Raw genomic sequence first — 20,056 nt, 5'->3', positions numbered from 1 at the left:
CTATTTTTCCCTTTCCCCTTTTTCTGGAGCATTTCTCACCCTTTAATTTTATCTTTTAAAGATATCATCCCTTAATATGCAACTCACACCTGTCCTTCTGTCTACTCCATGTAACCCAGCGGAAACTCGAGCTCCTGAAAAACTCTTAGAGGAGTCCTCCTCCCGTTTGAGGGGAAGAGGCTTCTCAGAGGATCTCGCCTCCAGATGGCTGTTGTGTGTGGGCAGGGAAGAAAAGGAAAGCGGGGCTTAGACACGGACGCTGACTGGAAAGTGGCTGCAGAATCTCTGCTGCGGCCCCGGCTTGCCAGCAGCCCTCGCCCGGCCGCGGGTCCCCGCCGCCCGCTCCCACCAGCGCTCCGCCAAACTTGCGAGTTGGGGATTACTTTCGGGATAAAGTTTCCCGGAGCCCATGATGCTTTGCTGAGACATTGTCACTGCCTCTGTAGAACTGAATAATACAAATGGGCTGTTTCTATGGTACCCACCAAGTGGGATGAAAAGGTGAAACCCTAGATGTTGCTCCGAGAGGTCCGGGTCCGCCCCATCACTGCCCCCCCCCAACTGTCTGTCAGAGAGCCCCGCCCTCCCTTGGTAACTAGCGAAGCAAGTAGGAAAAATAAAGGGAGAGAAGGAAATTGATTTGGGTGTATATTGCCTCCCAGCCTGGGAGGGGGAGGGGGGGGAAGTGAATAGGCACCAGCCCCACGCGCTAAGATTTCCTGCGGCTCCTATTGGAGGAGAATTTGAAACTGAAGGTGAGTGAGCCGCGGAGTCCGAGGCAGCCAGACTTTGGACTAACAATAGAGCAGGTTGAATGGAGGCTGGTAAACGCAAACCCCGGAGCGATGGGCCCGGATCGCCAGCCGCTCCCCCGTCACCTCCCTCGCTCGGGGATTCCCGGCGGGCTCAGGGCCGTCCGGGGAGACCGCGGCTGCCCGCCCCGCCGTCCCAAGCTTGTTCTTCCTGGAGGTGGGAGGGTTTGGAGGCTGGGACGCCCACGGAGGGTGGCCGTGCTGGTCCTGGGGCTTCGGGAGGGAAGCAGAGGGGTCCCTTCTTACCCCGAGAGCTCCCACGCTGTGGGGCTGCGGCTTGCTTCCTCAGCCTCTCTGAGCCCCCTCAGTGGGGGGGATGGGGCTCGAGAAGCAGCCCCCAAATGGGGAAGAGCAAAGATTTTGGAGGCCGAGGTTAACGTCTCGCCCGGGACACCCACCAGCTGTGTCTGTCTAACCCATTTGGAAAGTCACCACTTTCCTCTCTGAAGTGTTTGTATAGAACGGGAAGGGATGGCTAAGAGGAGGCCTTGAGGGTGTCTGCCTTAGTTTATCCATCTGGGAAATGGGGATGGAGAGGCGGCGTTGGGGTGCTGGAGTCAGCTGGAGTTAGGTTCCCGCTTTACCTCCCCAGCTATCTGTGTGACTTTGGAGAGGTCATAGAACGCTTGGGACCTAAGATGCCTCATCATTCAGGTGGGAGGACAGATGACCCCCGAGATCCAGTTCTGCCTCTTAATCCTGTGGCAGGACGTGGGCAGGAGCTAGAGGACGTCACGAAGGGAAAACCGTTCTGCAAGCTTGTAAATTTCCCTGCCACTTTCAGCTGTAACCAGATTTCTGGCCAGGAGCTTTTCCCCCTACTTAGGCAGAAGTCGCTCTTTACAAGGTAGTAAATGACAAGGTTTTAGAGGGGAGGGTTTTTTATTTATTTATTTTTATAAAGCTTTTTATTTTCAAAACTTATTCATGGATAATTTGACAACATTAATCCTTGCATCGCCTTGTATTTCAGATTTTCTCCTTCCCCCCATCCCCTCCCCTAGATGGCAGGCAATGCAATATATGTTAAACATGTTAAAATACATTAAATCCAGTATGTATAAGCATATTTATACTATTCTCTTGCTCAAGAAAAATCAGATAAAAAAGTAAGAGTAAGAAAACAAAAATGCAAGCGATCAATGACAAAAAGAGTGTTGTGATCCACACTCAGTTCCCACGGTCCTCTCCCTGGGTGTAGATGGCTCTCTTCATCACAAGATCATTGGAAATGGCATCAATCATTTCATTGTTGAAGAGAGCCACGACCATCAGAACTGATCATCGCATAATCTTGTTGTTGCCGTGTACCATGATCTCCTGGCTCTGCTCATTTCACTTATGAAGTCTCACTTCATGTAAGTCTCGAGGGGAGGAATTTTTAGTGCAGCATCTTCATTTAGCAGAAACCACCGAGGTCCAAGAAGTATAGAGGGCCCCGTTTGCCTTTAAACCCTTTATTAGGGTTTAAATTATAGTTACTAGAAATAGGAGTGGGAATGATGCTAGTGGAGGCAATAGTGATAATGGTGATGTATTTATCGTAAATGCACGTATTAATATTCCACTTACACAGATGGGGAAAGGGTTCTTGCAGAATGTCCCCAGAGGGAAATCAATCAATCTTTATTCTTCCTCTTCTCATCCTTTGAGAGCTTTCTGAACAAGCCCAGGAAGGACTTAGCTTGGCTTTAAGGATGGAGAGAGAGAGAGATGAGAGAGATGAGAGAGAGAGACAGAGATCTGAGAGAGAGACAGACAGAGACAGAGAGAGAGAGAGAGAGAGAGAGAGAGAGAGAGAGAGAGAGAAGAGAGAGAGAGAGAGAGAGAGAGAGAGAGAGAGAGAGACCGAGAGAGAGAGAGAGACCGAGAAGAGAAGAGGAGAGAGAGAGAGAGAGAGAGAGAGAGAGAGAGAGAGAGAGAGAGAGAGAGAGAGAGAGAGAGAGACCGAGAAGAGAAGAGGAGAGAGAGAGAGAGAGAGAGAGAGAGAGAGAGAGAGAGAGAGAGAGAGAGAGAGAGAGAGAGAGAGAGGGAGGGAGGGAGGGGGGGGGAAAAGAAAACCAGAAAGTGTTGCAGTGGGATGGGGTGGAGTTGGGTGGGATAGGGTGGGTTGGGCTGGGACTGATTGGCCGGGGTGTGTGTGTGTGGGGGGAGTCTCCCCTACATGCCCTGCAGCCGATAAGCTTGGTTTGGGCAGGTTTTGGTGAATTCCTAGCTTGCCCTTATCAGCTGACTACCCCGTAATATTGCTCCAGAGATAGCAATTTGGGCTCTCCAGCCCCTGGAGGTAGGTAAATCCGGGCAGAGACGGGCGTGTGGGACGCAGAGATGCTGGAATGGGGTTAGGAAGCCCGGAGTCGTAGCCTATTCCCGCTGGGCTCTCCCAGCGCCCCCGCCTCCTGCCCCCAGCCCTTTGCCCTCCAGCTCCAGCTCCCAGAGCTCCGTTCCGTTCTCTTGGACTCCAGTTCCTGGTTTCCTCGGGAGCTTCGGGGCAACGAGGTGGGGGGCGGGGTGCCGAGCCCGGGCGGCCCGAGGTTTGAATGGGAAAGTAGCTTGTGGCGGCAGCCGGGCAGTGGCGGCGGCGGCCCCCGGTCCTCCCCACCGCTCCCGAGCCCCGGGACTCGTCTGTGGAGGACAGAAGGTCCTCTCGCTCCTCTCCTTTCTTGGGGAGGGGGGCAGGGAAAACAGTGGTCTTGCAAGTGTAGCAGAGGACTGCAGGAGGAGGAGGAGGTTCCACCAGCTCGGCGGAGAACCCCCAGCTTCGCTCGGGAACCCCGGGCCCCCCCGAGTTGCCAGTTAGCCGGGGCGGCGGAAGGAAGGATTACTGGGGCGGCAGGAGGCGGGTGAGTTGCCTGGGGTCTTCGGGAGGCGGGCGCGCTGCTCGGAGAGCCTCTCCCTTGTCTCTCGGCCGCCCCCCGGGCACGGAGCCGGCGGGCACTTGTTTGAGGCGGCCGAGTTGGGTTGTCGAGTCGAAGCTTGCCAAGATGTCCAGGTAGCAGCCCGGAGTGTGGCCGCAGAGCCTCGGCCGGGGAGGGGGGGGCCGCCCTGGGTGGGCTTGTAAAGCCCCCGCCTCCCCCCGAGGATGCAGGCTCCGCTCGGTGGCCCCGGGCAAACCCATCCCAGGGATGGAGCCCGAAACACCCCACCCCCATCCCAGGGATGGAGCCCCCGCTCAGTGGTCCCGAAAACACCGCACCCCATCCCGGGCGTGGAGCCTTCTCCCGGGGAGTCCCGGGACGGCTCCTGGCGGGGGCCACGCACGTGGGTGCGGGACAGATTTTCCTCGTGCGGTTGTCTTGTGTGCGCGCTCGCGCGTGTGAAAGGGGGGGTGCTGCTGTGTGAGCGCTGCTTTCTCCAGGTTACTGCGGAGCGCTAACGCGCTCGGAGACCTAGGATGCCCCGTCTCCGCCCCTCCCCCCTCGCGTCCCCCGCCCTGCCCCCCGCCCCCAGCAGTGCGTGCTCCGGGTCTCCCAGAGCCGGCCCGGTCGCTTGGGGGCGGGGAGAGCTGGCCCTTTCTCCGGGAGCAGGAGCGTGTTCCCCTCCCGGAGCTTCGGGGGCTCCCCCTTCCTCCCTGCGGGCGGCGTCTGGGAAAGGGTGGGCTGGCTCGCCCGAGCGTGAAGAGGGTAAAGTCGGGGGCGCTCGGGGTCTGGGGCTAGGGCGGGAGGCGCGAGGTGGCCTGCCTGACTAGGGGAGTCTCCGGGGGTCCGTGCCCTGGCGCTGCCCACGGCGTGCCAGTCCCCAGCCCACGGGGCCAGCCACGGTATCACCTCCGAGCAAGTCAGGAAACACGAATTAAACGCCAACTGTATGCCAAGCACCTGTGCTAGGAGATGGGGACCCCACCCCCAGAAAAAGGGAGAGTCTTTTCCTTCCGGGAGCTAGGGCCGGGCTGGGGGCGGGGTGAGATATAGGGCAAACAGCCAGAAAAAACGAGTTTGCGCAAAATTATTACAAAGTATTTTCATCTGTGCCGTCCTTGGTGTGCGCGAACTGCGTCCTGGCGGCGAATTGAATTTTTTTCCGTTGGTCTCCATCGTCGCGACGTTTAAATCCTAGAGGATGCTGCGGGCCAGCCCCGAGCTCGGCAAATCTGTGCTTTGCTCAGACTGAAAGTGCTGGAGAATTCCCTGCTCGCGCTCTTTTCTCTCGTCCCTCCCCTCTTCTCTTCTCTTCTCTTCTCTTCTCTTCTCTTCTCTTCTCTTCTCTTCTCTTCTCTTCTCTTCTCTTCTCTTCTCTTCTCTTCTCTTCTCTTCTCTTCTCTTCTCTTCTCTTCTCTTCTCTTTCTCTTCTCTTTCTTCTCTTCTCTCCTCTAATCTCTTCTCTTCTCTCTTTTCTTCTCTAATCTCTTCTCAATCTTCTCTTCTCAATCTTCTCTTTTCTCTTTCTTCTCTTCTCTCCTCTAATCTCTTCTCTTCTCTAATCTCTTCTCAATCTTCTCTTCTCTAATCTCTTCTCTAATCTTCTCTTCTCAATCTTCTCTAATCTTCTCTTCTCTTCCCAGTCTTCTCTTTTCTTCTCTTCTCTTTCCCTTCCCTTCTTCCTCTTCTTTTCTCTTTCTTCTTCTCTTCCCTTTTCATTCCTCTTCTCTTCCAATTCTCTTCCTCATCTTTCTCTTTTTCCTCTTCTCCTTCCCTTCCCTTTTCATTCCTTTTCCAATTCTCTTCCTCATCTTCCTCTTCTTTCTTCTTCCCTTCCCTTTTCATTCCTTTTCCAATTCTCTTCCTCATCTTTCTTTTCTCTTCTTCCTCTTCTCCTTCCTCTCTTTTGGGGCAGTATAGACAAGTCGGAGTTCACTCACAGACCCCTTCCCATCCTTCAGGGGCTGTCTCCAGAGCATCAGGGGAAGCGTTCAGTCGTTCCTTCCTTCTCCCTGGGGAGGGGCTGGTGGTGAAGGAGATGCTTGGGGTCCTTCCCTCCTTCTCCCCGGCCTTTCATCCCTGTGGCCAGTTTATGAGCCTGGGATACCTTCTAAGGTAAACAAATGAGGCGGAGAGCAGAGCCTGCAGACCGAAGGGGCCGAAGCTTTTGAAGGAGCGCTGATGGCTTTTCCAGGGACTGTTCTGCCCCCTTTACGGCATTAGCTTTGTAGTCTAGTAGAACCTGTTAACAGAGTCAGGGAGCCGGAAAGTGAAAACTCCGTGTGAGCCCTCTGGCCTTGTCTTAGGAAGGGAATTGTCCTTGTCCTGAAAAAGTTACTGTTGCCCTTTGTTTGTTTAGAGCCTGGCGTTTGGTGAATGTATACACATTTCCTGGGATATCTCTGTGTGTCAATAACCCAAGGGCTTTGTCTTTGCCTCTTTCTTCTGGGGCCACGGTTAAAAAGTCTTTTATTATTTGCTTAAATAAACACAACTCCTCTGGGTTAGACTTATTTTGGAAAATGTAGCAGAGGCAATTCTAAATCGAATAAAAAATTGAATTGCATTCTTAGACTAAAAGGTGGAAAAAATAAAGTTTCCTCTTTGCCTTAAAGTAAAGTAGTCATTTACTACTTTAGGGGGTCCTCAAGTTTACTTTTATTTTGAAAGTAAACTTATTAATTATTAATTATCTTCCCACTCAAAAAATGAACGAGATTCTGTTATTTTGACAGAATCTCGTTCATTTTTTGAGTGGGAAGATAATTTCCTTACTAAAACCATCCTTGTCCCTCCTCTGATCCAGCTAGCCTGATGAATTGTTAGAATGGTTCCCTCTCTTTCTCTCTCCTTCCCCCATCAAACCTTTACCTTCTGGATAAAGGAATGGTTTGAAAAACAAACTAACCTTTAGTTTTCAGGTTCTGCAACTTTATGACCCAGCTGGGTAGCTTGTAGCTGGCTAGAATTCCCTAATTCTCAGTGACATGTGTTTCTGTTGATTCCAAGAGGGAAACTGCATGGAGCAGTTTTAGCAGAGAGGATAATGAGATTGGAAATGCTTGGGGGTGAGGCTATGGAGAGAGGAGAGTGGTGGAAGAAACAAAGAGGGAAAAAAAGGCCAGGCTGATAGTCTGAATTTGTGGGCACAGAAAGTCCATAAGTAATTACAGACTAGATCATTTGGTTTTGTTTTCTTTATCAGAAACATTTTTGATAACATTTTCATCAGTTACCAATTTCAATTTCTGCTCTCAGCACATTGATTTTTAAAATGTTCATCGCTAATAAAGTCCCCAGAATCTAAGAAGCATCTTCTACTTAGCGACATAAAATGTTGTGTGCTTTGAAAACTAGTTTAGACTTTAGTCAGCAGTCATTTGTCCAGCACCTGCTATGTTCAAGGCATAAAAAAACCAAAACCAAACCAAAAAACCCTTATCCTCTGCCCTCAATTAGCTGACAATCCACTCCTACTTCACAATTGGAGATTAAAAACAAAATTTTGGTAACTTTAAGTGAAATAATTTATTCTGATGTTAACAGTTTAGTAGATTAAGGAACTAGTACTTGTTAAAAAAAATAAGACTTAGATTTCTCTTCTGTTAGCTCAGATTCTGCAGCTTTATGACACAGTTGAGTAGCTTGTGGCTGGCTAAAATTCCCTATATAATTTATCAGAACAGGCTAGGAAGTGTCTCCTGCCCTTCTTCCTCCCCTCATCTTTCTCCTTTGGTCTCTTCCCTCCTTATTTCCCTTCCCACCCCCATTCTCTCTCTCTCTCTCTCTCTCTCTCTCTCTCTCTCTCTCTCTCTCTCTCTCTCTCTCTCTCTCTCTCTCTCTCTCTCTCTCTCTCTCTCTCTCTTTCCTCCTCTCTTACCTCTCACCTCCCCCACCTTTTCTTCTTTTCTCTCTCTCCCCCTTTTCCCTCCCTCACCCTCCCACCCCTTATATTCTTTGTAATGCAGAGCTCATCCCCATACTCAGATTATGGTTGACAAATGCAGTTTGGGGAGACACTGTGGTTCTTAGGTTTCCTAGATCGAGATAAGATGTGGGTGTGCTTCAGTAGCTCTTTGTTTTGGATCTGTGTTTCATGGCTTAATGAGCAGCAGGAATGACCATTGAGAAAAATGACTTGTTACTCTGCATGCTTAAAGGGATGTGACTTTGTATTCCTCCAGTACCCAGAAGACTTTGAAAGGGAAGAAGCAGACCTAAAGTGGTCTCTAAACAGGTGCCTGGCACAAAGACTAGTCCTTTGTGGCACACACAAATTCTGCAAATATTGAAATAGACAGTAATTTTGATATAGACAGTAATCCTAAATCCTGATATCCCCTGGTTGTGACCAACAAATTTTAGAATCTAGCTTACTAAAGCATTGTACTCCAGATGAGATCCAACCAGGGGCAGTTACCTAGAGCAGGAGATAAAATGTCTTCCTGAATTCAAATCTGGCCTTACTTACTAGCTGTGTAATCTTGGGATAGTCATTTAAACCTGTTTGCCTCAATTTCCTCTTCTGTTAAAATGAACCAGAGAAGGGAATGGCAAGCCACTTCTTTGCCTTTGCTAAGAAAACCCCATAGGGAATTCTTTGTCTAGGAAAATATCACTTGGCTGTGGATTTTGAGGAAGTTATGTAGGAACTAGAACTTCAAACCATATTGGCTCAATAATCAACTCAATTGACTTAACAGTTAGTGAGAATATATAGAGAGATAGGGGGCAAGGCTCCCCACAATATAAGTTTTCTTTCTAGTTTGTCATTGGCTTCAAGGAAAATCATTGGAACCTAATACTTCTTTGATACCAAAAGCAAAATTTCTTTTGCTTCAGTGGGCTCCATTGTCAGCTTCTTCAAAGAGGGAGGGAAGAATGCGAAAGGGATAAGCAGGGTGGCCTTTTAATTTTAAATAAATGGGATTTAAAGTCCTCGGAGATCCAGTCCTTTCATTTTAAGGTGGAAAAACTGAGCTTTACAGAAATTAAATTACTTAGCTGTGATCACATAACAAATTTCAGAGGTAGATTTAGTACCGGTCATTTAATGCTCTCTCTACTATGTCATGTGTGCATATATATTATGAACAGGTGCATATAAGAGAAAGTTATGAATATTCATTTCTACCTTATGCAATTACAAAAATAACTTTGGTTATTTAAAAATCTTCTTAGTGATTTTTAAAACTAGACTCCTTTATTTCTTGTTAAACATTATTGTGTTTCTTAAATATTTTTTAAAAATCCACAATTCTGTCCATCTGTCCACTAGACACCATCTGCCCACATTGCAAGAAAAGTGCCAATTTGGCAATTGCCAGGGTAGGAGCAGAAATGGGAGAAAGAAATGGGACTTTGGGATAAGGTTAATAAGAAAAATGAAAGGAAGAAAAATCAAGGCATTTAAAAACTCACAGAGGGGAATAAGGAGGGCAGAAGGAATCACAGAATAGCAGGACAACTTTGAAAGTTACATGTATGCTTGAATGAATAAAGGCTAATTAGTATACAGTAAGGACCCTTGGGTAGTAACAGTGCATAGTGAAATCAGGAAGATTCCTCTTCCTGAATTCAAATCTGGCCTTACTTACTAGCTGTGTAATCCTGGGATAGTCATTTAAACCTGTTTGCCTCAATTTCCACTTCTGTTAAAATGAACCAGAGGAGGGAATGGCAAGCCACTTCTTTGTCTTTGCTAAGAAAACCCCATAGGGAATCATAATGAGTCAGGAAGAGATCAGGATGACAACAACAAATGTGCAAAACATTGCTTTCATTTATTTATTTATCTATTTTTTTTTTCAGAGCACTGTTTTTATTAGAATTTACTAGGTAAAAACAGAAACAAAAAAAAAGAGGTAAAGAGAGGAGTGGGGAGAGAGGGAGGGAGAGAGAGAGAGGAGATTGATGATTGCATTGACCGTCCTCTTTTTTTCTTTGTATTATTTTTCATCTATTTCTTGGTATTAAGTTTAAGATGCAATAGGAAGATTTAGAGATGGGAAATGGTTTCTGGCTAGGCTTTTGGTGTAAGGAGCTTCTTGTTTCCTTTAGACCATTAAAAAGTTGGTATTTCTATCTATGATATCTATTTTTAGCTGTCTTGTTCTGGTTGACCTTAGCGAGCAGAACCAGCAATGGTAGTGGTGGGGGGGAGTTGCAAAGGGGTTATTTGAAGCTTCAGATCAAGATAATTTTGGAGGTATTGGCTGGCTGACCATTCTTGAGTATGTTATGATTTTTTTTTTTTTTCTGTGTGGGTTGGACTCCATGGCCACTGAGATTTTCCTACTCAACACTTTTGTGATTCTGGGTTTTAGAGCTCTACATGAATGCGGGTTTTCATTTGTTCTGAATTATGAGTTTCCAGTATGATTTACTTACATGCAGTTTCTGGATTGATTATTCAACTGTGTGAATATTTCATAAATCACTGGTGGTATTCATGGCAATATTATTTTTTTCTGTTAAGGCAATAATCTGATGTTTTGTTGCTTATGAAATTTTCTCCAATTCTCACACTTGTGTTTCTTTTTAATGTTAGAATCTTTCTACATCCTTCATTTGCAAAATGCTTTTCCAGCAGATCTCATAGGACCCACTGTTTAAGGGAGTGTTCTGAGGGGGTTCCAGAGGCTGATTGATGGTGCTGGTGCTGGCAAAATGTTATCACCATGAATGGTTTTGAGCCACTTTATGGTCCTCTTCATTCCCCCCTGGGTCAGTGATTCAGGATGAAGGGGAACACAGAATCAGAGATCCATGACAGGAAGCCTCTCTAGGTCAGCTCTCTCATTTTACAGATGAGGAAACTGAGGTCCAGGAAAGTCACTTATTTGAAGCAACTGAGGTGGGTATGGAAGAGCTGGGATTCCAACCCAGAACCTTTCCCACTGTTCCCTGATAATTAGAGAGAAGGTTTCATGGATACAGAGAAGGGGAAAACAGCAGACAATGGAGCTCTATGAAAATGAGTGGTCCGTTGTGGGGATGCCCGCCAGTAATCCCTGATACTAAAGATGCTGAGTTTTGGGGTTCCGAGCTGTAGTTGGGTTAAAGCTAACTTGAGTTCAGCACTCACGTTGGGAGCTCCTGAGAGTAGGAGGCCACTAGACTGCCTGGGGGACAAACATGCCCAAGTGGGCAACAGAATGAGTGGAAGCTTCTGTGTAGATCAGAATTGGGGTCAGGCCATTAGTAACTCCCCACTTCCAAACTGGGTGAGATTGGGAGGCCCACCTGGAAAAGAAAATGGAAGATGAGCCATGAGGCCCAGGTTTGTCACTTATAGAATCTAATGCCTGTTTGAGAATTGTGCCTCCTAAGGCTGTGTCTACTCATGGCCATGTCAGGCCCTGACCTGATGGATTGTGTGGGACGGTGCGAGCTGTCCCAGAGCACAGTACTGGCTGGGAACGGTGGTGGCGTTTAATTATCCAAAGTTACTGATTAACTGCATTGTGATACTTCGGCTTTCTCTCCTATGGGCTTACTTCCTCATTGTAGCCCCAAAGCGGCAGATATTTCAAGTGAAAAGCAAACACTTGGCTTTCCCCTCTAAAAAGAAAAATTAAGACTCCAGTCCTAACATAAGGCTTTAGGAAAGTAGTCCGGAAGAAAACACCTGGACGGGTCTCCGTTGCGGGTTCATTAATCTGTGCCAAGCCACCAGTCCTGGGTGTTGAGCTATGGAGCTGTTTATGTTGCTTAGTAGTTAGAAACACAAGGCTGTAAGGAGAGCTGATTTCTTGTTTGGTGTTTCTTTAATCAGTCAAGCTAGCTGCGAGATCCTGGGCAGGTCACTTAATCTATGTCTGATTCAATTTCTTCAAGGGTAAAATGGGGATAATGGGACCAACCTCCTGCACTTGTTGGGAGGATCAAATGAGCAGCCTAGGTCTTCAATCTCACCCTGCCATGGTCTTCAATCAACTTCTTCTCTGATGTCACTCAGCCTACTCAACATGCAGGGAATGGAATCTTTGCTCTTCTCTGTTCTAAAATGCTTCAATTCTGCTAAGGTCTAGATGAGATGAAATAGATCTAGAGACGGGAAATGGTTTCTGGGTAGGCTTTTGGCGTGAGAAGCTTCTTGTTCCAAATAGACCATTAAAAAGTCAGTATTTCTGTCTGATTTCTGATATATCTGTTTTTAGCTAAGTCTTGTTCTGCTTGACCTTAGAGAGCAGAACCAGCAATTGTGGAGGGGGTGGGAGTTGCCAAGGGGTTATTTGAAGCTTCAGATCAAGATAATTTTGGAGATATTGGCTAGCAGACCATTGAGTATGTTATGGTGTGAATTGTTTTTTTTTTTTTTTTTTTTTTTTTTTTTCTGTGTGGGTTGGACTCCATGGCCATTGAGATTTTCCTACTCAACAATTTTGTGATTCTGGGATTTAGAGTTCTACATGAATGCGGGTTCTAAGGTCTAGATGAGAGACTATCATTTCCATGAAGTTTTTCTGCTTTTATCTAGCTTGCAGTGATTCTCCATTATCAAACTTTATTTGAGCCAAAGATCAGAGTATCTCTGCCCTTCCTTCAGATTACCTTCCATTTTAGAATGCTGATCATGAATGTACATGCTGGTCCCCCATGCCCTCCCCCATCGAAAATCTGAATACTTTTGAGCATTATAAACACTAGTTACTATTATTATTATTATTACTCTGGTACCTTTGCCAGGAAAACCCTGAATAGGGTCAAAAAGAATTGGACATTACTGAAAAATAACAATAATTATTATACACTCCTAGGTTTGGATCTTTTGCAGCTTTGATAGTTATTTTTGTCTTTTTGTTAAAGTGAATCGAAAAAAATAATGGCAGATTTCTCTGTGGGAGGAAAGGTTTCTTGCAGTGTGGTACGGTGGAAATGCCACTGAATTGGGAGGCTAAGGAATTGGGTTTGAATCCTGGCCCTACTAAGGCAAGGGTGATTGAACCTCTTTAGACCGGTTTTCTCACCTCTAAAGTGTAATAGGTGATGAAATTAGACTTGATCATCTCTAAGGCTCCTTCCATGATTTTATGAAAACTGCATATACACACAGGAATGAGGAAATTCACTCTGCTAGTACAGGGCAGCAAGTCTTCGGAGCTTCTAGGGCTACTTGACCTTTATGGCTTGTCCAGGACCACATTGTTCATACCCTTCTTAAATGGGGACTTGGATTTTCTTGACTTTGGGGGTCTCCTCACTTTGCCTCCTTAAAGAGCAGATACTTTTAATAAAAGTTTTAAACAGTACATTTGTTTTTCTCTAATTCTCAAAAATTCCCATTTGGTTATTTTTAAGTTCTCTCTCAACAATTTTTATTTTTTAAATCTGTTCTGCATTTGGGTTTTTTTTTTTAAGTACTTCAATGTACATATTAATTTCAGTTTCTAGCAGAGCTAGACAGGTTTGATTTTGTGATTTTTTTTTTTCACATTCTTAAAACATCAAAGAAATTAGCTGGCCAATAAATGTTTATTAAGTGTCTTCTATGTGTCAGGCCTGGTACTAAGCACTGAGGATGGAAAAAAGAAGGAAGAAGCCCCTGTCCTCAAGGAGTTAACAGCTGAGAGAAAATACAAACTTCCTTCCCTCCTTCCCTTCTTTCCTTCCTTTTTCCCTCTCTCCCTCCCTTCCTCCCTCTCTCCCTTCCTTCCTTCCTTCCTTCTTCCCTTCCTGCCTCCCTGCTTTCCTCCCTGCCTTCCCTCCTGCCTTCCCTCCTGCCTTCCTTCCTGCCTCCCTTTCTCCCTGCCTTCCTTTCTTTCTATCTCTGACCTGGGCCCTTTCACCCCTTTTTAGACAGTATTGTGGCTCCCTGCTTCCAAGGGATCACCATATTGATGCTGTGTTTAGTGAGACCCCGATTGAGTAGCCTAGGCCACCCTACACTCACAAACTCGATCAATCCCTTGTCAGCCTTGACTTCCCTGGGAGTAGAGATTATGGGTGTGGGTCACAATGATTGACAGATGGAAAATGTGAAAGAAAATTCTGGCAATCCAATTGGCCAAAAGCTTTGGGTCCCAACAAACAGCAGCATCACATAAATGCCTTAGCGAAGGTGAGGGCTTGTGGCTGCAGGTACTCCCTCTTAACAGCACTGTTAGTAATCCAGTCAAGCCTTTTCATTCTGTTACTCTACTGCTGCGTCCTATAAATCTTACAGAAAGGGGACCCCATCGATGTTCTGATAACCATCCCCTTGAGCTCTTAGAATTAGGTGGATCTCATGTATCACTGGGAGCTGCTCAGCTGTTGTCCTTGTGTGGTCAGTCCCCCTCCTTTTCTGATTATGTATCTCTTTGATATCTTTTTATGTCTCCCTATTGGATTTTTCATCTTTCTAAATCATTTGCCTTCTTAATATGCTGCTTTTTAAATTTTTCAGGTTCAAATTTTCTCCTCTCCCTTCTCATTTATCGAGAAGACAAGAAATAAGGTATCCATTAAATATATTGTCATGTAAAACATATTTCTGCATTTGCTGTGTTATTAAAAATATACTTCAATCTATACTCTTCATCCCTAACATTTGCTAAGAATCTTTCCATTCCTCTTTGAGTGGTCTAGAAATGTGATTCTTTTTTTTTTTTTTTTTTTTTTTTTCTTTTTCTTTTTCCTGAGGCTGGGGTTAAGTGACTTGCCCGGGGTCACACAGCTAGGAAGTGTTCAGTGTCTGAGATTAGATTTGAACTTGGGTCCTCCTGAATTCAGGGCTGGTGCTCTATCCACTGCGCCCCCTAGCTGCCCCTATAAATATGATTCTTTAAAAGGTTTGGGGCCATGTAGCATCCCTGAGAGAGCCCTGATGTTGCTAAGATGGGAGAACCTTGAGGTCATTGAAAGTGCTGGGCAGCTTCCTAAAGGCCATCCAGTCTGGTTTCTTCCTCCCAATCTGATTACAGACCCTTGTTATTCTTTAAAAAAATTTTTTTTTTACCTTTTTTTGATATCTTGACAGTATTTTTAAAAAAATTTATTAAAGCTTTTTATTTTCAAGACATATGCATGGATAATTTTTCAGCATTGACCCTTGCAAAACCTTGTGTTCCAAAATTTTCCCTTCCAGGCCTTGTTATTTTCCATTGTCATGTATTGGGTATTTGGGCAGATGGCCCTGACCTATGGATTGTCTGTTCAACTACAATCATAGCTGAATCAAAATAATTTACCCAAGTGTCTTGTTCCTGTGTGGAGAGATAGGCTGACTTCTTCTTCAGACTTTCTGATCTTATTGGATATTTTCCCACCAATGTTATCTGGAGGACTGTCTATAGGGAATCTCCTTCTCCTTTGGACGGAAGATCCTCCACGTCAGTGCTGAGTATGTTTCCTTCTTCAATGAATCACTTGCTAATAAATAATGCTCAGACTCTGTTGTGATTATCAAGGACTCTTGTATAATCTTCATCCAGACATGGGAGCCCAATTGCTTCAAATTTTGTCTCAGATAGAATCACGCAACCCCTCTGAGCGGTGATAAATAATAGCACCTACTTTAGTAGGTTGTTGTGAGCATCAAATGAGATAATGTGTGTAAAGTGCTTTGCAAACCCTAAGGTGCTATGTGAATGGTAAGTGTTGTGGATCCTTAGTTCCTGCCCTGTGTTTTTGTTGTCAGGTAGCTGTGGCTGACCATGCTGTCCATGGCTTTTGGTTGGGAAAGTACCGGAGTGGTCTGCCATCTCCTTCTCCATTGCTATGTCCTCCATTAATAACAACTTTTTATCTCTGTATATTTTGGCTTTTCAGCTACATTACAAGATCTGTCATGATGGGATTGTGTTTTATTATTGTTTGTACCCCTAAGCACAGTGCTCAGCATGGAAGAGCCTCTCAGAAAACACCAGTTGATTGGTGGAGATGAGGCTGTTACAAAGAGACTGTTCTCTCTTTGAGAACCAGAAGGGTCTTTGTCGCATATACTTTGGGGCACAGAAAGAAGAGCCTTTCTTAGTGCTGCTCCTGAATTTTCTGGGCAAAAACAGACAAATGCCCAGTAATTGGACCTATTCCAGCCCTGCAGTTGTGTCTTTTAGTGGTGGGGGGGAGCACCAAGAAAAGTTGGCAATCAGGGATAAAACTGCTTGAGAATATCGCTGAGTTATGGGCTCAGGGAGACATTGAAGACTACTGGGAAGAACTTTTGCAGTGGGATTGTCTGGGCTTGCTCTCTTAGCCACAGTAGCCCATTTTGGGGGACTGCTGAGTTGGATTGGACTCCCTTATGGACTCAGATATAGACCGATGATGTATTGGGCTACAGGAAGCTGGAGATGTCAGGCTGACTATTTTTACATAGCAAATATTAGGGATGTAGAGTATAGCTTGAAGCATATTTTTAATAACATAGCAAATGCAGAAATATGTCTTACATGACAATATGGACTCAGATATAGACCGATGATGTATTGGGCTCCAGGAAGCTGGACATGTCGGGCTGAGAAGGGACCCTGGTTCATAATATGGAGAAAGCAAAAGAGATGTAAAATCTATTCTCTTACAATAAGAAGCCAAACAAACAAATTGTACCCAAATATTCCCCCAAAAATCCAAAAATCTCTGGCTTGATGACAGTTTTTCTGAATCATGGCATTATAGCAAGTAGAAATGCCCAGCTAAACGCGCATTGAAACCAGAAGCCCAGGAAAGCCTGTTCCCGACTTTGATAAAGAGACTAAATATGATTGCTAGAGAAGGGAAGGGACTAAGCATTGATATAATGCCTAGGAAATGGCAGGCACTGTGCCAGACGTTTTACAAATATTATCTCAGGTTGTTTAACATATACTTCAGGTGTCAAGATCTTTAACCTTTGTGAGGTTCCTTGTTAAAGAACCAAAAATTAAAAGAGGTGCCCATCAATTGAGGAATAATTCAACAAATGGTATAAAAATATAAGATACTTTTATATTTATGGACACTCCCCACCTATACACACATGAATGCACAATACACATGTATACTTATACATACATGTACACGTGTGTATATATACAGAAATGCATTCATGTGTGTAAGTATAGTTTAACGTCTGTGGGTCTTTCCCCTTTCTTTGATTTCTTTATGTATATGCTCAGCATCATGGGAACAAAGTATATATGCATAGAGTATGTCACTAATTTTTAGTGACTTGGAACATTTTTCTTTATTGTTATCGGTAGTTTGGATTTCTTTCTCTAAAACTCTTATCCTTTGACTATTCACCAGTTGAGGAATAGTGAAGAAGTTACGTTCTAATTGGTGAGACCAGTATATAATATATATAATATAAAGTTAATAAACAAAGGTAAAGTAGTCAAATTCAAGGTGCGTTGAGAGAGAAGGCACCGCTGGTTTGGAGAATTCGCAAAGGCTTCCTGTAGGAGACGGTGATTTAGAGAGATGGAGGTTAGCATCTCAGCGGGATGGGACAGCCAGTACAAAGGAAGGAGCGGAGGGTCACGGAGTCCTTCTGGAGGAACAGAGACAAGGACAGTGGGAGGGACCGTTCACGTCCCCTGTGGCTGGAAAGTCAGGGTGGAGCCGGGGTTTGCAGGGTTTTAGGAAGGAAAGCATGAATATGATGAGTGGAAAGAACAACCGAAGGGCTGGATCTCTTGGAAGTCCCTCAGCTTTCTACAAAATGGCACCGAGCCTTCAAGGCTCCCACCTGCCATTTGTGGGAAATAACAGGCAAGGTACCACTGGACTCCCTGGGGAAGACATGCTGCCCATGGAGGGGGCCAACAAGTGGGCTTCTTAGTGTGTGGATTTAATGGTGACTTCCTTAAATAGCTCCGTGAGCTCTCATTTCTCGTCCAGTTTAGAATATCTTTAAACTCTAGTTTGTTCTGTTAATGTTTTAACGTTAGCTTTTGTTTTCCTACTCCTTGTAACAGAGAAAGACAATTAAGCCAGACTGACCACCCAGGGACCCTGGCCGCCACCGTCTCCAAGATCCCACGATTTATACTGAGGAAAGGGACCCATCCCCCAGTTGGGGTTTCTTGACCTCCTCTGGGGGAGGGGGGAGGTCTTCCACAAAAGCAAAGGGTCTTTTATGCCTTTTCCTGTGTGCATGTGGGCAGAAGGGGCTAAGCTGTGGTATTAGGTTATTTGCAGAGGACTTTAAGAACTTGCCAGGCAGTGCTTAGCAACCTGGGGCCAGGGTAGGGGAGAGTGGGGGAGCCACCATCTGCCTGGATGAGTCAGAGCCCCTGCTGATTGATGGGGGAGCCAAGCCATGGGGTGTGTGTGTGTGTGTGAGTGTGTGTGTGTGAGTGTGAGTGTGTGTGAGTGTGTGTGTGAGTGTGAGTGTGTGTGAGTGTGTGTGTGAGTGTGTGTGTGTGAGTGTGTGTGTGAGAGTGTGTGTGTGTGAGTATGTGTGTATGTGAGTGTGAGTGTGTGTGTGAGAGTGTGTGTGTGTGAGTATGTGTGTATGTGAGTGTGAGTGTGTGTGTGAGAGTGTGTGTGTGAGTGTGTGAGAGTGTGTGTGTGTGAGAGTGTGTGTGAGTATGTGTGTGTGTGAGTGTGTGTGTATGAGTGTGTGAGTGTGTGTGAGTGTGTGTGTGAGAGTGTGTGTGAGTATGTGTGTATGTGAGTGTGAGTGTGTGTGAGTGTGTGTGTGAGTGTGTGTGAGTGTGCATGAGTGTGTGTATGAGTGTGTGTGAGTGTGTGAGTGTGTGTGTGTGAATGTGTGTGTGTGTATGAGTGTGTGTGAGTGTGTGTGTGTGAGTGTGTGTGTGTGAGTGTGTGTGTGAGTGTGTGTATGAGTGTGTGTGTGAGTGTGTGTGTGTGAATGTGTGTGTGTATGAGTGTGTGTGTATGTGAGTGTGTGTGAGTGTGTGTGTGAGTGTGTGTGTATGAGTGTGTGTGAGTGTGTGTGTGTGTGAGAGTGTGTGTGTGTATGTGTGTATGTGAGTGTGAGTGTGTGTGTGAGAGTGTGTGTGTGAGTGTGTGAGAGTGTGTGTGTGTGAGAGTGTGTGTGAGTATGTGTGTGTGAGTGTGTGTGTGTATGAGTGTGTGTGAGTGTGTATGAGTGTGTGTGAGTGTGTGTGTGAGTATGTGTGTATGTGAGTGTGAGTGTGTGTGTGTGAGTGTGTGTGTGAGTGTATGTGAGTGTGAGTGTGTGTGTGAGTGTGTGTGTGTGAGTGTGTGTGTGAGTGTATGTGAGTGTGAGTGTGTGTGTGAGTGTGTGTGTGTGAGTGTGTGTGTGAGTGTGTGTGTGTGAGTGTGCATGAGTGTGTGTATGAGTGTGTGTGAGTGTGTGAGTGTGTGTGTGTGAATGTGTGTGTGTATGAGTGTGTGTGTATGTGTGTGTGTGAGTGTGAGTGTGAGTGTGTGTGTGAGTGTGTGTGTGTGAGTGTGTGTGTGAGTGTGTGTATGAGTGTGTGTGTGTGAGTGTGTGTGTGTGTGAATGTGTGTGTGTGTGTATGAGTGTGTGTGTGTGTTCACTGCTTAACGTAGCAAAGTAAGAAAAAGAAGAGATGGACTAACGTTTAATTCAGTTAATTGGCTCTTCTGAAAATTGTTCTAGGAAATGTGAGAAGAGGAAGACCTTGCTTTGAGACTCCCCAGCTTGGAGCTGAATTTGATGGGATTTCTTGCCCTAGACAGAGAATAGACTGTCCGAGGTGCCGTTCTGGAGAGGATGGGAGGTGGCCACCAGAGCTTCTGGAGCCTCCGGCTCAGCCTTAACGAGCGCTTCGATTTTGGTCTTTTGGATTTGTTTGCCAGTATTAGCAACACCAGCAGCTATTAAGTAGGTTCTAGAAATCCCAGGAAGTTTAAAAATAAAAAGAACAAACAAACTTCCGTCTTCTTCCCAAGAAGCAGGGAGGTGACTTGCAGGGGCTACCCAACAGGAGATTTCACAGGCCGGACTGAACCCACTTCTCCTATGTGGTGAGCGGTTTGTTTTTCAATCTCCCATGCGGCCTTTCAACTTGTCAATCACTAAAAAGAAATGGCTGCTTCCTTTGTTCTCCCTGAGCCACATCCCTCCAGTCTGGAGGTGCAATAAAGGATGTGTCCTGCAGACTCTCTCAGTGACCCAGCGGGAAGGTAGGAGGCCAGTGAACATGCATTGGAAATAACCAGCCTGCCAAAACATCTCCATCTTCCTCTCTGTGTTCCAGTCCCCTCACGCTGCTCATCCAGGAATCTCTTTTGGACGAATGTGACCCTCCCTCACCAGCTCTGATGTGGGCTGTGTGGCTTTTGGGTAGGGATGGAGGTGGTCTGTCTGAGCCTGGATGTTCACACCCCTTCCTCTGCTGGCTTTTTCTGGCCACCGCCAACTGCAGGTGCACCTCTCTGGGTCAGCTGCCCTATCAGAGTGTATGTGGGGAGTGATGTTTGCCTGACTTGGGACACCTGGGAGCATTCTTCCATATTTGGGAA

The 20,056-nt window shown here is 45.8% G+C and overlaps 1 protein-coding gene across 6 annotated transcripts in view; it reads left to right on the top strand.

Moving 5' to 3' along the window:
* The first annotated feature begins 614 nt into the window (after positions 1 to 614).
* PLCH1 (phospholipase C eta 1) overlaps positions 615 to 20,056 on the top strand; it is a 215,759-nt gene continuing 196,317 nt past the window's right edge. For 4 of the 6 annotated variants that reach the window (XM_074298052.1, XM_074298051.1, XM_074298050.1 and 1 more), the window contains exon 1: positions 3,347 to 3,655. The gene's annotated coding sequence lies outside the window, so the exon portion shown is untranslated. Of the gene's footprint in view, positions 756 to 2,995; positions 3,100 to 3,346; positions 3,656 to 20,056 lie in introns of those variants that run through there. The other 2 variants (XM_074298048.1, XM_074298049.1) reach the window with 2 other exon arrangements.

Source organism: Sminthopsis crassicaudata, chromosome 3 (assembly GCF_048593235.1).
Source record: "Sminthopsis crassicaudata isolate SCR6 chromosome 3, ASM4859323v1, whole genome shotgun sequence".
Taxonomy (NCBI): domain Eukaryota; kingdom Metazoa; phylum Chordata; class Mammalia; order Dasyuromorphia; family Dasyuridae; genus Sminthopsis; species Sminthopsis crassicaudata.
The sequence above is the reverse complement of the archived record's forward strand: the minus strand, read 5'-3'. Positions and strand labels throughout refer to the sequence as shown.